The following is a 19370-nucleotide window of genomic DNA, read 5'->3' as shown; positions in this document are numbered from 1 at the left end:
TGCTGAAGACACCCTTCTGGGGCAAGACTTGCTTCAGTGGGGCTTTGGTGCTCACTGAGTCTGCACCCTGAGTGTGTCCCTTACGGATCTGAGGAGTTGTAATCTGGATGGTCCCACTCTGACCACTGGGTACACTGGCTCTTGGATCTAAGGAGGTGCTAATTTAGCCTCTTCCTGAGGCTACCCAGCAGGAGCTTTGAAGAGATTCCTCTTCTTTGTTTGGGGTTTGGAGGTGCCCAGATGAGGCCCAGCTGTGAAGCAATGCAAGCTGCTGTGGGGCCTTGGGCCTTCTCTTGGAAGTTCTGGGTCTGTCTGGCCCAGCTGCAGTTTGTTAGGTAATTTTCAGGTTGCAAAGGGCCAGGCCTTTCATATGCAAAAGCCTCTGAAAACAGCTTGGGTGGGGCGGGGTCTCAGGGGATCAACAGGGAAGAGCAAGCAGCTATGGCTGCTCCCCAGTCCTACCCTAGGAGGCCCCGCCTCTCAGTGTCCCAGTAATCACTGCAAGCACCTCTGAGAGAAAGCCACCCTAGAGTTCTGTCTGATGCCTGTCAGTCCAGTTTCTCCCCGTATGAGTCTGGGTCCCCAGAGACTCACCCGGAACTGGAGTTCAGAGCAGTCAGGAGCTTGAGACTCCCTCAGGCTTGAAAAAGACAACCGTGTCCTCAGTTTCCAGCCCTCTCCACATGTGCCGTGTCCTCAGCTGCCAGCCCTTCCAGCATGCAGCTCCGTACCTCTGCACTTTACTTTCGCACCTCCTTTGAGTTTCAGTGTGCTTTTCTCTTTCCTTCTAGTTGTAGAATTTCCACTCAGCCAGCCTTCCTGTGGTTCTGGATGATGTCCGTTTTGTCTTTTAGTTGTATTTTTGAAGTGGTTGTGCAAGGCAGCAATTTCTGGTGTTTACCTATGCCGCCATATTGGTTTCTCCTAGCCTCTGTTTTTGAATAAACATGTGTTTCTTCAAGTGATGGCGAGTGAAACAACATGTTTAATGTTAATTTGTATAATTTTTTCTGGGCCCTGTAAATAATAAAAGCTATGAAGGTAGTGGCAAAGAATAAGAGAAGTTAAACACAAGTGCTTCATTTTGAAATGCAGTATGCAACTCTTCTTTCAATTTTCAGAGTGGGAACTTGGAGAAATGTGTTTAGTCTGTTACAGTTGAGTGTGTTTCAAAAGGAAATGTGGTTCAAAATTCATCAGTTTATCTCAATCAGAACACAGAGAAATTCAACATAGCCAACAACAAAATATTAAGACAACTAATTTTATTTTATGTATCATAATATAATTCGTGAGTAAATTTAGCTAAACATATAGCATTAAAGGGTAGATGATTGCTTCTCCACTTCTTCAATGTGAAGGGAGCACCATTAATGCACAGATCATCCAGGTGTCTCTGCTGTGCCCTCCTTCAGTCCTCAAGGAGCAACAGGCTTCATCTGAGTCCTGAGTTTGGAGAGTGGAACTAGACAGGTGTTGGGGTCCAGCCCCAGCAGGTCCAAGGGTTCCCAAAGGTGTGGACAGAGTCAGCGAAGAAGGAAGGACACGGAGACATCGCTCAGATGATCGGCATAGCCAGGTTCTCCAGCCATGTTCTCTCTTTATTCTCCTGTTACATCTGTATTTATACCATTTGATTTTAATCCTATCCATTCTATTCCAAAGGTTAGGGCATTTGTTATCTCCATTCCAAGGTCACTACTCTACTGTTCTGTTAAGCTACAAGGAAGTAACTGAAGGAGATTATCCTAAGTAAAGATTATGTAATTTAAGCGTGATTGTTCGTAGTTAAGGTGATTAACTACCCGCCTGGCATTTAGTTAAGGGATTTTACTGATTTATTCCCTTCCTTAGTCCTGTTAATCCCTAACTCCAGAGGAAAATCCCCACCTGGGGAAACAACCTTTCTTCGGGAGGTGGTCCTGGTTAAAACACATAGCGCTAAAAGGGGGAGCAAACTATGCCATATATGCCAGGTCCCTTGAAACATATGCTGTGCAGATGTTTCTACCTTGCAGCAACTGTGTCAAGCAGCAAGGGTGGACTGGCTTCCGGCTGGAGAACCTGACTGGAGAACCTAACTATGCTGATCAACTGAACGCTGTCTCCGTGTCCTTCCTTCTTCGCTGACTCCATCCACACCTTTGGGAACCCATGGACCTGCTGGGGCTGGACCCCAACAGACAGGAGCCTCCAGCCTCTTCCTGGTCCTTCCATTTTGGAAGTGTGATGCCTGCAAGAAGCATGCATTTTCATCTGTGCCTGTTTATTCTATGTTTCAAAGATCATCTTTTGAAACTTTTGTCTTCTCAACTGGTTCAAGATTTAGGCAGGTTAATAAGATTACAGTATACTTATTGGTCTTTTTAAAATATATTTTTATTGATTTCAGAGAGGAAGGAAGAGGGAGAGAGAGATAGAAACATCAATGATGAGAGAAAATCATTGATTGGTTGCCTCCTGCATGCCCCCACTTGGGTTCGAGCTGCAATCCACGCATGTGCCCTTGACCAGAACAAAACCGGGACCCTTCAGTCCAGAGGCCAATGCTCTATCCACTGAGCCAAACCGGCTAGAGCTTATTGGTCTTCTTTATTCCCAACCTAAGATTCCAAATCTATGTGTATTAGCCAAACAAAATAAAAACAAAACAAAACAAAAACTCTAAAAGGCTCAGTGGATAGAGCATCGGCCCATGGACTGATGGGTCCCAAGTTCAATTCTGATCAAGGGCATGTACCTCAGTTGCAGGCTCAATCCCCAGCCCTGGTCAGGCATGTGCAGGAGGCAACCAGTTGATGTGTCTTTCTCACGTCAATGTTTCTCTGTCTCTCTACCCCTCCCTTTCACTCTCTCTAAAAATCAATGGACAAATATCCTCGTATTAATCCAGGTGAGGATTAATAACAACAACAATAATAAATAAATAAATAAATAAATAATAAAATTTGTGCTTCCTCAAAATTCATACATTGAAATACTAAACCCAAAGGTATTAATACTAGTAGGTTGGTCATTTGAGAGGTAAGTAGGTCACACAGGTCCAGCCCTCATGAATGGGATTAGTGCCCTTATAAAAGAGATCTCACAGAACCAGCTCCTTCTCATTATTTGAGGATATGAGAAGTCTACAACCCAGAAGAGGACCTAATCTGACTATGCTGGAACCCTGATCTTGGACTTCCAGTTTCCAGAACTATGACAAATAAATTTCTGTTATTTATAAGCCACCAGTCTACAATATTGTGTTATAGCAACGCAAATGTACTAAAACACTTATCTCTGCCAAAATTTCATAAGTAATTGATGGAAGCCTATTTGGTTAATTATGTGAATATTTGTTTTAATTGTGCTTTCTATTGCCTTTTTTATGCAAAACAAAATTGAAAAACAGATTTAAAATTTTTCCAGTTTATTTGATCAATGTAGACCATCAAGCTTATTAATTCAGGTCAAAGAAATAAATCTATTTGACTGAATTCATCAAATGAGTAGACAGGCAACAAATTTCCAATGTCTTTTGTACTGTGTAGATGTAGATTTGCAATTTACAGTGACTTTCGTAGTCTTCTTTTTCATGAAATATATAGGGAAATTTGTCTACGACCAAAGCCAAGATGAAAAGCTGCTTAAATTAGTAACAGATGTTTATATTTCTCAAGATTAAGGCACTGTGGATGCAGACCTATCAACCCACACTTCACAACCACATCAACCAAGGCTCATGTCCACACGCCTGTGGAATTTTGGGCAATTATGTGCTTTCCATTCCATATCATCTTCAAAGTCAAAGGCATTGTCCATATACATGGTTGGTCTTCTTTGAAAAATGAAAAATTTTTAAATGCATGTTGCTCCATCTTCACAATTAAAAATAAAGAAATATGCATCTGGGATAAACAAACAGAAATCCAAGAAATCTGAAAGGTTCAATGTCTCTATGCCCTCGGGAATGCAACTGTTTCACTGTATTTTCTTGTAATATCTTGACTACATGATTATTTTTACCTGAAAAATAGAAGTATAAGGGAGTATTCATAACATTTTTAACCATTGAAATGCAATTTCAACAGTCACTCTGTACATACTTTCTTGATATTCATCTATTCATTCACACATTCATTCATGAAATGGCACTACTCATGAAGCTAGGCATACAGTGATAAACAACCTGAAATTTCTAACCTCAGCTTTTATTCTCTTTGGGGGAAGCAGAACAGCAAAACAATGGGTCTCATTAAGTTTAAAAAGTGCTATAAAATAAGTATATGTACAGAACTTATATGCATATATGCATTGCAGATGGACACAGATAATAGTGTGGTGAAGGCCTGGGATAGGCAGGAGTTGGGTCAAGGGGGACAGCAAGGAGGGAAGGGGACATCTGTAATACTTTCAACAATAAACATAAATTTTTAAAAAATAAATATATGTACAGGAAACTACAGAAGCATAAGAAAGTATACCTCACACATTTAGTGATAGGTGATGGCGGGGGGCGGGGGAGTCAGATAACACCTGCCTTTGCTTTTGAATGATAAGTACAAGTGGGTTAAGCATGTGGGAGATAGAATCGTCATTACATGTAGTAATAGCAACATGAACAAAAACACAGAGGAATAAGAAGTGTATTTGAGGAACTGTAAACAGCCAACATGATTGGGAAGAGTGGCAAAACGAGTTAGTCTTGGAGAAGTAGGCAGGGAACAGCACTTCATATGCCGAGAAGGTTGGACTTAATTCTGAAGGTAATTTGAAGCCCGTGGTTGACAGATTTTGACAATAGACTGAAAGTGCACTTTGAAATAGAGTATGAGTTTAGGATGATTGACAGTATTGTCTGTGGCAAACTGGGCAAATTGGGGTTCCTTCAAGTGAGATTGAGAAACAGACAGAGAAGCAGGCTTTATAGGTACATTTCAGATAAAGGTGACCAAAAAAGTAAACACAAATAGCAAGAAATTTAAGTATTATAGGGACGAGAGCAGGGCTCTCTTGGAGGAGATATTTAAGAAGAAAACTAAGTATAAGAATGGAATGGCAATCTCAAACAAAATGAGAAAAGAACTCAGGCATTTAAGCAGGATATTGCAAGGATCCTGAGCTATAGGTCCCTAGGCATCCTCCACCAAAGTTAAATACTTACAACCTATTCTGTGACATAATTCTATGGATTGGAACAGAAAAATATGCCATTTGTGGAAATCATCAGTGACTGCCAACTGTTTGGGGCAGAAATCTCTGCTCCAACGATTGTCTATACTATTTTTTAAATAAATAAATAATAAATAAATAAATAAATAAATAAATAATTATTTATGTGTTTTTTAAGAACCCTATCAAGATTTAAGAAATGGATAAGAGTCTCAATTCCTTTGGGTCATAAATGTCATTAGTTATACATGGTGCTTTTCTACTTAGCCCAACATTTTTGAGCAAAGATTGTCCTCCAAGTCAGATTTTTTTTCCAGAGTTTATCACTGAAAGTTTTCCTACACTTACCAAACCAAGGACTGAAGAAGAAAGTTCTTTTCTATTTTGTTTTTTTATTTTAATTTTATAACACTCTTCCGAGTCTCTCAATTTCTTTACTGTCTCTAAATATCACTTATGTAAGCACATATGCCTGTGCATAGTATAGGACATGTAGTAAGCAGAACCCTTAGCTACTCCCACAAAGTTCCAGGACCGTGGTGTAGACACATAGTCTCCTAGTTATTCAATGAAGCTTAATCTAAGGGTTGCTGTGATGGGATTTTGAAGATGTAATTACAATTCATTGGGGATAATACAGATGGCCTGACTTAATAACATAATCTCTTAAAAAGCAGAGTTTCCTCCAACTGATTACAGAAGGTCAGATCAGAGACTCAAAGCATAAGAAAGATCTGACGCACTGTTGCTGATTTTAAATGGAGGGTCCATCTGCCAAGGAACGTCAGACAGCACTGAGGCACTGAGCATAGTTTCTGACCAACATCTAGAAGGAAAACAGGGAACTCAGTACTGCAACCACAAGGAAATGAATTCTGCCAACAACTAGTGAGCTTAATGAGGATCCCGACCCCAGCCAGCAATTGGATTGCAGCCTTGAGCAGAGACGCTATCCGTGCCATACCCAGATTCCCGACCTGCAGAAACAATGAGATGATAAATTTATGGTGTTGTAAATCACTAAATTTGTGATAATTTATCATACAGCAATAGAAAACAAGTACAGAATAATAACAATAAAAATGAGGAGAATCCCGTCTTTTTTTAATTTTATATATGTTATTGATTTTTTTACAGAGTGGCTGGGAGAGGGATAGAGAGTCAGAAACATCGATGAGAGAGAAACATCGATCAGCTGCCTCCTGCACACCCCCTAACTGGGGATGTGTCCGCAACCAAGGTACATGCCCTTGACCGGAATCGAACCCGGGACCCTTGAGTCCACAGGCCGACGCTCCATCCACTGAGCCAAACCGACCAGGGCGAGAATCCCATCTTTTTATCAATAGTCTTTGTGTACAGTTTGTGGGTAGTGTTATTTGTGATACAATTTTGATTTGGACAATGTCTCCTTAGAACAGTGACTATAATGTATGCTAAACGCCAACTTGCTAAACAAACAAAAAAAAAAAGCAAATGTAGCAAGAATATTCTAGAGAACAGCACCAGTACCAGTCAATTCTAGTAGTAAAAAATGTAGGGTAAATAAAGAGAGACTAATTGGAGTTCATGAAGCCAGAAAGTGACCTGCCTTGGAATAGGAATATTTTCCTATTCCCAGTTAAAGACCCAGTTGTGCGAAATCATGATAGTCGACAGAGAATCAAGTTAGACAACAGTCTTTGTAGTCTTCAAAAATCCTTCCCCTAATGTCAATTATGCCTCTTTGTCTTCTCAAGAAAGTTGAGGACAAACCATGAGCATGTTATTTAAAAAAAAACAAAAAAAAAAAACAAAAAAAACGCTGCTATCTTTAGTCTTAATAATTGATTTAACTTCCTGGAAAGAATAGCATATACAAGTTCACATCTTCCAAACTCCAATGTTTTCCCCTCTGATAAAAGAAGGCCTTGCTCATAGAACTGTAATCGTTGGATCAATTTTAAAGCAATGTTGCTGCCCACAGACACTATCAGGAACAGAGCCCTCTCCTACATGAAGGAAAGCAATAGGCCATAATAGTACAGCGATCATTGAATTCCCAACACAGCTAGACACCTTGCCTTGCCCACCCACACAGGTCAAAATCAGGAGTTTAGAAATAAAGACAAACTTTGTGATTAACTTTGTCTTTGGGAGTTCAAAAACTGAAGATATCACCAGGACCTTCCTGACTGAAATGATCATCATCAGAGCAATCTGCTCAATTTAATTAACTACTGGGGTGGTAGACAATCTAATGAAAAGGTGAGTTTTTCTTTTCAGGAATTTAGCATACTATAACTCATGGCAGAGGGGATGGAGAGCTGTGCCTTGGTTTTTGTTAGAGAACCCAGTGAAGAAAATGCTCACTGATGAGCTGGGTAGTTCAAGACCACAAGGAAATTAAAGTACAAGATTGATTAACCTAAAAAAACAACTTCAGGAAGAAATTCAAGAAAATCATGGGGGATAATTTCAAGTATCTGTTCTGTGCAATAAAATAATGATATTTGAGAGGGAAATGTCAAATTTATAATGTTTGGATTTGTTTAAAAAAAAAAAAAAAAGAAGGCCAAAGGAATAACTATGTAAATTTCATTATTGACCAGTGCCAATTGGACTGAGAGGAGACTGGAAAAATAATAAATTTTTGTTAAATTTAGAATTGAGATTGACAAATGTGATTTTGTGGTCCTTTAGATATTCAGACATGTAAGTAAAATAATTTTGGGTCAAGTTTGATTCAAATTATTGGAAATAAAAAAATCTGGAATAACATTTACAGAACAAATGGATGCTTATAAAGATTTGTGGACAAGGACACTTCAATGTGGGTCAGTTAAATTTCTTCTAACAATTATTCTAGCAAAGGGAGAAAAAGATGAGCTTAAGACTCTAGTAATCAATTGTAAGACATAATGAAGTGAACACTTAGGTAATGCTGCATGTGTGTGTTCAGAAACTTGAATACATACACTTCTTAAGATTATTATAAGTAGTTAAAGTAGTAAATCATATCTTCTTTCAGATACATTGGACCGAAGCCCAACATCCCTGAATTTTTCTAGAAGATAGCATGGGATAGCGGATACAGCCCTGGACTCTTCCTCAAGACTCAGCTTTGAATTCAGGCTCTTCTGCCTGTTGGTTAGGTGCCTGTACACAAGTTAATAAAATTATCTGAGTTCTAGTTTATTTTTCAAATAGCATGTACTGCTAACAGGTATTAAAGTGGATTTGAGGTGCATTTTGCAATGGAACTCACTGTCTTTTCTGTTAAAATCCAGAAATCAATCCTTTGTGGGGGTGAGTGGGAGAGTGGACAATTTACTTGTACAAGACTTTACTCAATCCAATAACCTCAAAGTGAAGAATATGGCTTTAATGGCCGTGAAGTCATTTTTATTTTGAAACTGAGTCTTAATTTTACTTAATGCCTTTCTTATGAGGATTAAGGGAAAAATACATAGATCATTATCTCCTGGCATATAATAAGTACTCAATCAATGTGTACTTTTGAATTTGTGTACTTATAAATTTAATTTCATTAAATGAAATTATTGACCTAGGTAAGAGGTGTTGGCAGTTAATAGACTCTGTATCAGTCCGTTCCAGTAGGAAGTAGATGGTACATTCCAACAGAGTAATGGAGAAAATTTAAATGACAACCAGTGGGCAGGGTAAAAGAAATCAAAAAAAGAACATTGAAACACCCCAAGCAAGAAAAATGAGGGAATAGAGCTGAAGTGGGAAGTAAGGGCTCAGTTTCCAGAACTCAGCCAGTTTTTACATTAGAGGTAGATGTAGAGGAGAATGCTTGTCTGGAGACTGGTGGCCCACAGTAACTGTGAGAAATCAGTCCTACCCTATAGACCAGTAGGGAGATAGATGGGGAAATTAGTATCCCATTCTCTCTTCTTCTGTCTTCAGATCTCCCACTGGAGACCCCCAACCAGCAGTCACAGAGCAAAGTAGCTCTGAGCATTCCCTTTTATAGATGTCACAAGAGAAGTGAATTGTAATTGTAATTGTAATTGTAATTGTAATTGTAATTGTAATCAATTTTAAAGAAATGTTGTTGCCCACAGATACTATCAGGAACAGGGCCCTCCACTAAATGAAGGAAAGCAATAGGCCATAATAGTATGGCAGTCATTGTGTTCCCAACACAGCTAGGCACCTTATCTCGCCCACACACACATGTCAAACTCAGGAGTTTAGAACTAAAGACAAAGCTGTATGCAAACTGAGAGAATAGGAAGAGGTGAAGAAGCATATGGTGGGGCCCATTCTTCTGTGGATACAATCATATTTTTTTCGAGGCAAGAACTGAATAATGGTAAATTTTGATGATTACTAAGCAACTTGTCAATGGAGCAAACTTTGGGATTTTTGGTGTGTTGTGTGTGTTTTTATAGGTTTGTTTTTCCAATTGTAGCTTACATTGATTGAGTACTTATTATATGCCAGGAGATAATGATCTATGTACTTTTCCCTTAATCCTCATAAGAAAGGCATTAAGTAAAATTAAGACTCAGTTTCAAAATAAAAATGACTTCACGGCCACTAAAGCCATATTCTTCACTTTGAGGTTATTGGATTGAGTAAAGTCTTGTACAAGTAAATTGTCCACTCTCCCACTCACCCCCACAAAGGATTGATTTCTGGATTTTAACAGAAAAGACAGTGAGTTCCATTGCAAAATGCACCTCAAATCCACTGTTTCCACAAAGCCAATGTCATCAGATTAGACGGTAGCTGCAGAAATACCTCATCTTTTCATCCTACAATTCATTTTCCTCAAGAAGCATTAACTGAGCTTTCATCCTGTGGTGATGTGGCTAGGCCCTGGGGCAGAAAGATAAATGGGTTTACAGAGAGGCTCAGACCTGAATGAACACGCATTCCCAAACATGCCACTTAAGTCAGTGTTTAGACATTCTCCGAGGTTATTTTCTACAGTCCCTCTCCTCACTCCCACACACAAATGCAATGGGGTGAATTCAATGCAAACATTTTCGTAAATTTCTCATTACACATTATCTTATGACTCTTTTCTTGCAAGTAATGGAAGTCCGTCACAAGATTAAAAGAGGAATTCCTTGCTCATGTAGGTGGGAATACCATCTCATGTTCTGGTGTAACTCATAAGATGAAAGAAAGAACTACAGCACCAAGATCCCTTTCACATCTCCCTTTCACATCTCCCAGGTCCATCTTAGCTTCTCCCCAACTTGCAGGAAACATCTTGGCCAGCAATGCAGTTTCACATTCTCCAAAATGAAAGTTTCCTCCCCACATGTTGATATGTTAAGTGAAAAAGATTACTCTAGTTGGCCCTACTTGGGACATAATATGCCTTCTGGACTATTACGTCTTCTGGTAAGGTCCATGTGATATGTAGACAGGAGACCCCCAGGAGGTTGAGAGGCAAGGCAGCGTGGGCTTGTCAGGTTACATGACCAGAAGGAAGAAAAAGGTGTTCTGAGAACACAGCCGGCTGGAATCACTCAAAGTCTGAAAGCCATTATGCTATATAAACGTTTTGTGAAATGAAATGTTATTCATTAGTCCATTATGACTCACATTTTGTCCACTATACAAAAATCTGGAAAGTGGTAGAAAATAGGAAGATTGAAAACCTATTTCAGGAATAGAATGTACTAAGTAGGATTGCATGATCTGTTTCCGTTCTTGTTAAAAATCACTTCTATAAGAAGGATCATATATGTTTTTGCTCTTGTCTGTTTCCACTACAGTCTGGCATGTAAACTGTGCCTGCCTCTTATATTTTGTGGAGCAGAAGCCCTGCACTCTCTTTATTGCCTTAGACGTTGTGAGATCAGCAATTACAAAGGCCTTCAGGGTTTTTCCCCTGATCAAAAGCTCTGTACACTACGCCGAAGGAACCCAGTTTGGAATATATCCCTGCAGTTTCTTTCCTGCCAGAGGACCAGGAAGAGGAGGTGGAGTGAGAGGTGATCAACTGAAAGGACTGGTGGTGACAGAGGTTAGAGCAATCACAATTTTTCACTTAGCTTTCTGCTTTCTTTTCCTACTTAGATACATCCCCCTCCTTCTCACATTGGATGAAACACAACTGTGCTCATGATTTCCTTGGATGGTTTTTAATGTGAATTAGCCCATTAATAAGTAACGTCTTAGCTTTCTCTTTCCATCATTACACAATACATGCAGCACATGAAGCAACATAGAAAATTCCTGGAGGCATAACTTGACCATTTCTCCTTCATCTCTCACCTAAGTGTTTTATCCCATTGTTGCTCATTTAAAAATATGTAATATTGAGAGGGAGAAAAAAGGAAAAGAAAAAATAAGGAGAGTAGGTGTATCCTTTCTCATTTGCATTTCTGGATCTCTCGTCATTCTTCTCCCACTATTGAGTCTGGGCTTACATAACCATTTTGTAATGCCAACATTGCCTTATCCCTAATGATAAATATTCACCTCCTATCCTCTGATCTTTTCTAATCTTCCCCCTTGGAACCAGGCTGGCCTAGACCAGAGACTATGAACAACTTGCAGTGTAGCTTAACAAAACCCAAGAATACCTAGTATTCACTGAAACTAATAGTGCTTGTACAGATCTGAATTCTATCTCAGTATAATCCATACTCTCTGGAATCCCTTAAACCTCATCTAATTTTTTGGACTATAATGATTTTATTCACTAGAGCAAGCACTGGTTGCAAATTTCAAGTAAGAAGTACAGGGCACTAACAGCCCAGAAAAGGAAACTATCACTGTTGTGACAGCCCAAATGAGGTCATCCTTGTGCCAGGGCCAGAAGAGTCAGAGCCCTCAAGGTGGTAACCACCAGCACTTGATCAGCAGTTTCCAGTTAGTCAGAATCATGGCCAAGAGCAGAGGGCAAAGCATGAAAGACATATCAGCAGTAAGTCAGAAGCAAAAAAAAAATGGAAATTAAAAAATAATAATAATAACGACTTGGAAGGCAGGGATATAATAAGGAACACAAGTCACAGCTGGGAGAAGTGAAGCTAAAGGTGGAGAAAGCAGGAAGGAGCTGAGTCACAAGCCAAGGAACAAAGAGGGCACAAAGCCTGGAACACCATGAGTCAGCCATCCTCTGGATAACGAGCAAGGACGGCCTTTCCGTGGAAGAGCTGCCTGTGGGAGGTGCTGATAGCTGTGCCTCTGAGTCCTAACAGCGACCTGGGCTTGTTTTATGGTTTTTATGCTTGAGGGTCTGGTGGACACAAGGACCTCAGTAGAAGTAACTTTAAAAGAATTCAGATCCCACCAAGCAAAAAGGAAGGATATTATGCCTAAATGTGATCATGTAAGAAACAAGTTTATCTGTGAGAATACACTGTATAATTTCTTTTCTTTGAAATTTAAGGTACGTCTTATGGCCCAGAATGTGAGCTATCTTGGTGAACGTTCAATGTGAGTTTGAGGAAAATGTGGATTCTCGCTGTTTTTGAATGAAGTAGTCTATAGATGTTCATTATATCCAGTTGGCAGTGTTGAGTCCAATTATGTAAAAAAGAGAGAGAAAAAGAAATAAAGAAATAAAGAAATAAAGGAAGGAAGGAAGGAAGGAAGGAAGGAAGGAAGGAAGAAAGAAAGAAAGAAAGAAAGAAAGAAAGAAAGAAAGAAAGAAAGAAAGAAAGAAAGAAAGAGAAAGAAAGACGCTTGAGAGGGCAGATGGGTCCGGAAAGCAGAAAACACTAGACTTCCAGGTTGAGGTTTTAAGTCAGTAAGTTCAGACCCAAAGATTCTTTGGGGGAGTAGAATATAATAAAAGCAGAATTGTGTGCATAAAATTTTATTCTTGTACTTTGAACTTCTGTTTCATTTATATTTTAAGTAAGTCTAATTTAATTGTTGCATGGTAATATTTAAAAATCATATAGCATAGTAAAATTAATAAATCTTATAAAATGCTATGATAATGCAAAGTTAAAACAATCAGTAGGAAAATTAATTCTTTTCCTAACATCTCCCAAACTCAGTTCCTCAAGTTATTATATGTATTAATTAATATATATCCTTATATATACACATGTATACCTATATTTATGTGTGTGTATTACAATAAGTTTCAGAAATACTAGGAAAACATTAACAGGTTTCTTTACTTCAGAACTAATACCACTAGAATCTCCAGGAATGGGATCTATATGTCTCCTCCCAAATTTCTTGATCCTACACAATTTGTTTTTGAAGCACTTATTGACATCATTCCCGGAGTTAGTATTCCTTGGAATATTAGTTTGGGAGACTCTTTTAGTTTGCTAATTTTTTCCTAAGAAACCAGGCAATTTGACTGATTCTGTTCACTGAATGGGATGTTTTTCAATGAAGTAACTCTTCAGGGGCAGAACCCGCCATCTCCAAATTGCCTAGTCGTTGGTATTATCCCTATGGAAATGTTTCATGCCTACCACACAAAATGTCTTGTGGAGAGAATGATGTCCTTCAGGATTCTAATGGCATGGGACTTTTTGTTGCTTTCTTCCATATTTTTTGCTGATAAGACAGAGAAACCAAGTTTTTAAATCTACTTCTTAACAGGTGGCCACATACCTTAAGTGTATGTATCTTATGCAATGAATATATTTTCAGACACTTAAAAAAAAGTATGTAAAAAAGAAGGAACTCTTACCATTTTCAACAGCACGGGTGGACCTGGAGAGCATTGTGCTAAGTAAAATAAGCCAGTCAGAGAAAGAAAAATAGCATATGATCTCACTCATTTGTGGAATATAATGAACAACATAAACTGATGAATAAAAATAGATCCAGAGACATAGAAGCATCGATCAGACCATCAAACCTCAGAGGGAAGGCAGGGTGGGGCGGGGAGTGGGGGTAAGAGATCAACCAAAGGACTTGTATGCATGCATATAAGCATAACCCATGGACACAGACAGTAGGGGGGTGAGGGCATGTGCTGGAGGATGGGAATGGCCAGGAAGATGTCAATGGGGAGAAAAGGAGACATATGTAATACTTTAAACAATAAAGAATTTTAAAATTGATAATAAATTATTCTATATAATAAAGAGCTAATATGCTAATTAGACCAAACAGCCGAATAACCTTCCAGATGTCATTCCAGAAGCTGTGGTGGTGGGGGCCAAGGCAGAGATGGTTAGGGGCAATCAACCAGGCAGGCAGAGTGGTTAGGGGATATCAGGCAGGCAGGCGAGTGGTTAGGGGTGATCAGATAGGCAAGTGAGCTGTTAGGGGTGATCAGGCAAGCATGCAGAGTGGTTAGGGGCAATTAGGCAGGCAGGAAAGCAGTTAGGGGCATCAGGCAGGCAGGCAGAGTGGTTAGGGGTGTTCAGGCAGGCAGGCAAAGGCAGTTAGGGGCAATCAGGCAGGCAGGTGAGCAGTTAGGAGTGATCAGGCAGTCAGGCAGAGGTGTTAGGGGCAATCAGAAAGGCAGGCAGAGTGGTTAGGGGTGATCAGGCAGGCAGGCAAAGGCGGTTAGGAGCCAGCTGTGCCAGATTGAGAGGGGGATGTCCTACTGCAGGATTGGGCCTAAACTGGCAGTCGGACATCCCCCGAAAAGGTCCCAGATTGCAAGAGGGTGCAGGCCAGGCTGAGGGACACCCCCAGCCCTGCACGAATTTCGTGCACTGGGCCTCTAGTAATAAATAAATAAAAAGAAGACTTTGATATATAAGTCCTAAAATGTGTCTTGGCTTTTTTTTAACCTTGGTTGTGAACCAATGAATTGTATTAATCTTAGAGTCCTGATACACAAAATGAGTCTATTTATCTTTATTCTTCCACTAAAGTGAGTCAAGGAGGTAAAAGTATTTTATAAACTGTTTAGTTGTATGCACACTTAAGTGGTATTAATTAATAACTTTAGGTGTAAACAATATATTTAGTATCTTTGTTTAACTGAGTAGCTTAATTGTGGAAATAGTTTATTCACCTAAAAACACATAATTTGGGGGTATATAGTTATATTAAAACCAAGATCTCATGAATAAGAAAGACATCATTAAAGCTGTCATATGTTATCATTGTGTAGACCTGCCTAGGTACCAACTTGGAAAAAGTAGTCCATGTACCTTTAATCTCAACCAAAAAGAAATTTCCCGCAAAAGTTGTTTTATTCACTGAATCTCATAAACGTTTATGTAACTGATTCACTGAGGCTGTCAGCTCCAATTTCTTGTTCACCAAATCCCTCTATAACACAGTGACTGGGTAATAAAGGAGAAAGACTGGATACGATGTCTGTGACACAAAATATAGACTCATAACTCACCTAAGCACAGATTCTGAGTATTTTTATGTTATTCTGAAATCAAAAGCATACTGTTGACGCACACAGTCAATAAATCAAACATGAAATCTTGGAATCCTTTCCCAGTTGTTCACTTTACCAGGGCTTCTAACAGAAATTCCTGTATTTCAAATTCAGCTCATTGAGTCCTCAGATCTGAACACAGTATAATTAATGAACTCTACTGTTGTTAAAAATGTCACAGCCGAATGTTAAAAACAGGTGCTAGGAGGAGCCCCGATCACAGGTACTTCCTTCTGACTTTCCAGAATGTCGTTGATAGGGTTATGTTTTGTTTTGTTTTGTTTTGCGTATTCATAGGACTCTTAAGAAAGAAAAATTGTCAACAATTACAACAGACACAAAAACAAACTGAGCAATATTTCAAAATGTGGTTTAAACCTACTAACTGGCTGAAAAAGTAACCAAACCTCCCCTTCCCACCCCCCCCCCCTAAAAAAATGAGTAATTAGAAAATAATCTTCAATCACAGTTTAATCTTATGTTTTCTAAAGCTTGGAAAATACAGCAAAACCAGAATATCCAAATATTTTGCAAACACAACCTAGACGCTTTATTTGGTTCAAGTCCCTGATTTATAGACATTATAAACAATTGGGCAAAGCAATAGGCCGCTGGAGCGTCTTCAAAAGAATGATGCAAAGAGCAGGAAGAGAGTTAATGGGAAGCAGATGTGTGCACGAGCATTCTGTGTAACTGGCTGTGAGGACAGCATGTGCTGTTTTGTTTGTGGATGTGTTTCCTTAACACGTGCAATATTTGTATCTGTAGGTTGCACCAAAAATCGCCATCAAAAGAGTCTTGGATCTTAGCAATAACTATCATTTTAACAGAAGTACGGAAGACAGGTACCTATCCTGAGAAAATGTTTTTCTTTTCAGAAAATACCCCTTTTCCTTCAAAAACAAACAAATTATGGGTAAGAAAAGGCAATGCAATGGTTTGCCAAAAAGTCCAGTGATGCATGCAATCATGAGGCAGTTTTTAAATGTGCAAAATCAGTTCCATCCACGGTTCACCTTTGTTTCTGAATGTGTTGAGGGAAATTTTCCAAACTAAAGTCTTCTAATTGACTCTGAATAGGTTATAGCTCCACTCGTTGTCCATATTTTCACCTTTCTATGTCCAGTCACTTATCAAACTGACATAGAACTAAGAGAGATTCAGCTTGGGGTGGGCGTGTGGGGGTGGGGCAGGGGACAGATTGAATGTGTTCCCATTAAAAAAAGTTGAAGATTGAGTTATTTTCAATCTTGTTGTATTTTTAAATATATTTTTATTGATTTCAGAGAGGAAGGGAGCGCTCGCGGGAGAAAGATAGAAACATCACTGATGAGAGAGAATCATTGATTGGCGGCCTCCTGCACGCCTCACAGTGGGGATCGAGCCCACAACCTGGGCATGTGTGCTGACCAAACATTGAACTGTGACCTCCTGGTACATAGGTCAACACTCAACCACTGAGCCACACCAGCCGGGCTATATTTTTATTCTTTATTCATGAATTCTGAAAATATGCAGTAAGTGCCTACTGGCACCATGTAGCTAGAGCTGAAGGTATAATGATGAGACTGAGAGACACAGTTTATATTTTCACAGAATTTGAAATCTAGCTAATAAAACCTACATTTAAAAATATATTCAGTCCTGGCCAAATGGCTCAGTTGGTTGGAGCATCATCCTGTACACCAAAAGTTTACTGGTTCAATTTCCAGTTAGGGCACATACCTAGGTTGCAGACTTCCATCCCTGGTCAGAGTGCATACAGGAGGCAACCAATCGATGTTTCTCTCTCACATTGATGTTCCTCCCTCTCTCTGTCTCCTATCCTCCCTCTCTAAAAATATTAATGAAAAAACATAACCTTGAGAGAGGATATATATATATATATATATATATTTAATAGAGGTAAAATAAAATTAATATGTATAAATATATTTATTGATATATATTAAACAAATTAGTTTATTATATTTTTATTGATTTCAGAGAGGAAAGGGGAGAGAGAAAAAGATAGAAACATCAATGATGGGAGAGAATCATTGAGTGGCTGCTTCCTGCATGCCCCGCCCAGGCATGTGCCCTGACCTGGAATTGAACCGTGACCTCCTGGTTCATAGGTTGATGCTCAACCACTGAGTCAACACCGGCCAGGCAATAAATTAGTTTTTATGTTCATCTACTGAATAGTCTTACTAATTCATTTCATGTACTCATTCAACTATTCACACATTTATTCAACAAACATTTATTCTTCCTCTCTGCCAGATGCCAGCATCTTAAACCCTGTGGTGGATACAAAGAAACCAAAATAACATTGTTTTGGAAAAGTTCAAAGTCAACAAAGCAAGGCAGACAAGTAAATCTGTACTAATGCAATGTGTTAAGTACCGAGCACATAGGAGATACTGAACAGAAAGCACGTTCTTGTAACAAAAGAGGCCAAAGGACTATGTGGCCACAGAGGAGTTGGCTAATTCTGCCTGAAGGAGCTGGGAAAGTTTCCCTAGCGGAAGTGGCATCTGAATTGGGTTTAAGGAATGAATACACATTTTCCAAATGGCAAAGAGGAAAAAGTCTGTTCTGGGAAGAGGCAAGATCATGAACAAAGGCAAGGAGATCCTATAAAAATGTGTAGAACAATCACTCACGCCCAATTTCAAGTTTTGTGAAATTCTAGTACAGGTGTATTCATTGTGTATACTGTGTCCTCAGAGGACTTTTGGTTTCCATACACATGAATTTAAGGTTCTTTCTGCTGCAGATAATTAGACATAGGAAACTAGAAGTTGGGAAAAGGAAGCAGCAATTCATCATAAGGATGAAAGAAAAGAGAGGCAATGCGATGAACCTGCAGGAGAGAGAAGGGACCTGAGGGATTGCTCTCCCAGGCCTTACAACTGAACTGTTTAGTTTATGGGTGGAAACATGCCTGGGGTTATGAGTGGGGGTGCGCTTTGTTATGTGGTTATCATGTTCAGAAATAGCACCACGCAGGCCTGGATTGGAAAATGGAGACTGAGAAAGACTATCCAAGGCTTGTTTTCCAACTCAAGCAAGCACGTGAACGTCTGCGGCAATATGGTGAAACCAAAGGGATGAAAGGCAACTTCAAGTCATAAAATCAGAAAGTCCTTGAAAATGTAGATAGAGGATGGATTTCTGTACAGTTGGTTATTGTACTAACTAGGCCAGTGGTTGGCAAACCGTGGCTCGCGAGCCACATGCTGCTCTTTGACCCCTTGAGTGTGGCTCTTCAACAAAATACCACATACGGGCACCCTTGTACAGTGCAATTGAAACTTTGTGGCCCATGCGCAGAAGTCAGTTTTCAGAAAGGAGATAGATGAAACAAGTATACAAGACGAGTGTGGATGGGAGAGTTGGAAGGGGTCGACCTCAGCGAACGTACCTCAATCAGATTGAGGACGTTTTTTAGCAAAAGCCAGCTTAGGAGCACCCTAATTAAGTTAATAACACTGTACCTACCTATATAGTTTAAGCTTAAAAAACTTGGTTCTCAAAAGAAATTTCAATCGTTGTACTGTTGATATTTGGCTCTGTTGACTAATGAATTTGCTGACCACTGGGCTAGGCGATTGGTCCCAGGGCCCTGGCAGATATCAAAATGTGCAGATGCTCAAGTCCCTTACATAAAATGATGTAGTATTTGCATAGTCCTGGCACATTCTTTCGTATACCTTAAGTAATCCCTAAATTGCTTATAATACTTAATACCATGTAAATGCTATGTAAGAACCCAAAAGTAGATTATATGCTTTCTACTTGAAAGTAGTAGATGTTACAGAAAAGAAAATGTAGGCAAGGAATGTTATGACTTGTTCCATGTCATACAACCAAAGAGGGGAATAGTCAAGATTCAAATCCAGGTCTTCAGAATCAAATCCAGGATTTTCCT

This window comes from Myotis nattereri (assembly GCF_964212035.1).
Source record: "Myotis nattereri genome assembly, chromosome: 3".
NCBI classification, from domain to species: domain Eukaryota; kingdom Metazoa; phylum Chordata; class Mammalia; order Chiroptera; family Vespertilionidae; genus Myotis; species Myotis nattereri.
Note: the sequence above shows the minus strand (reverse complement) of the source record.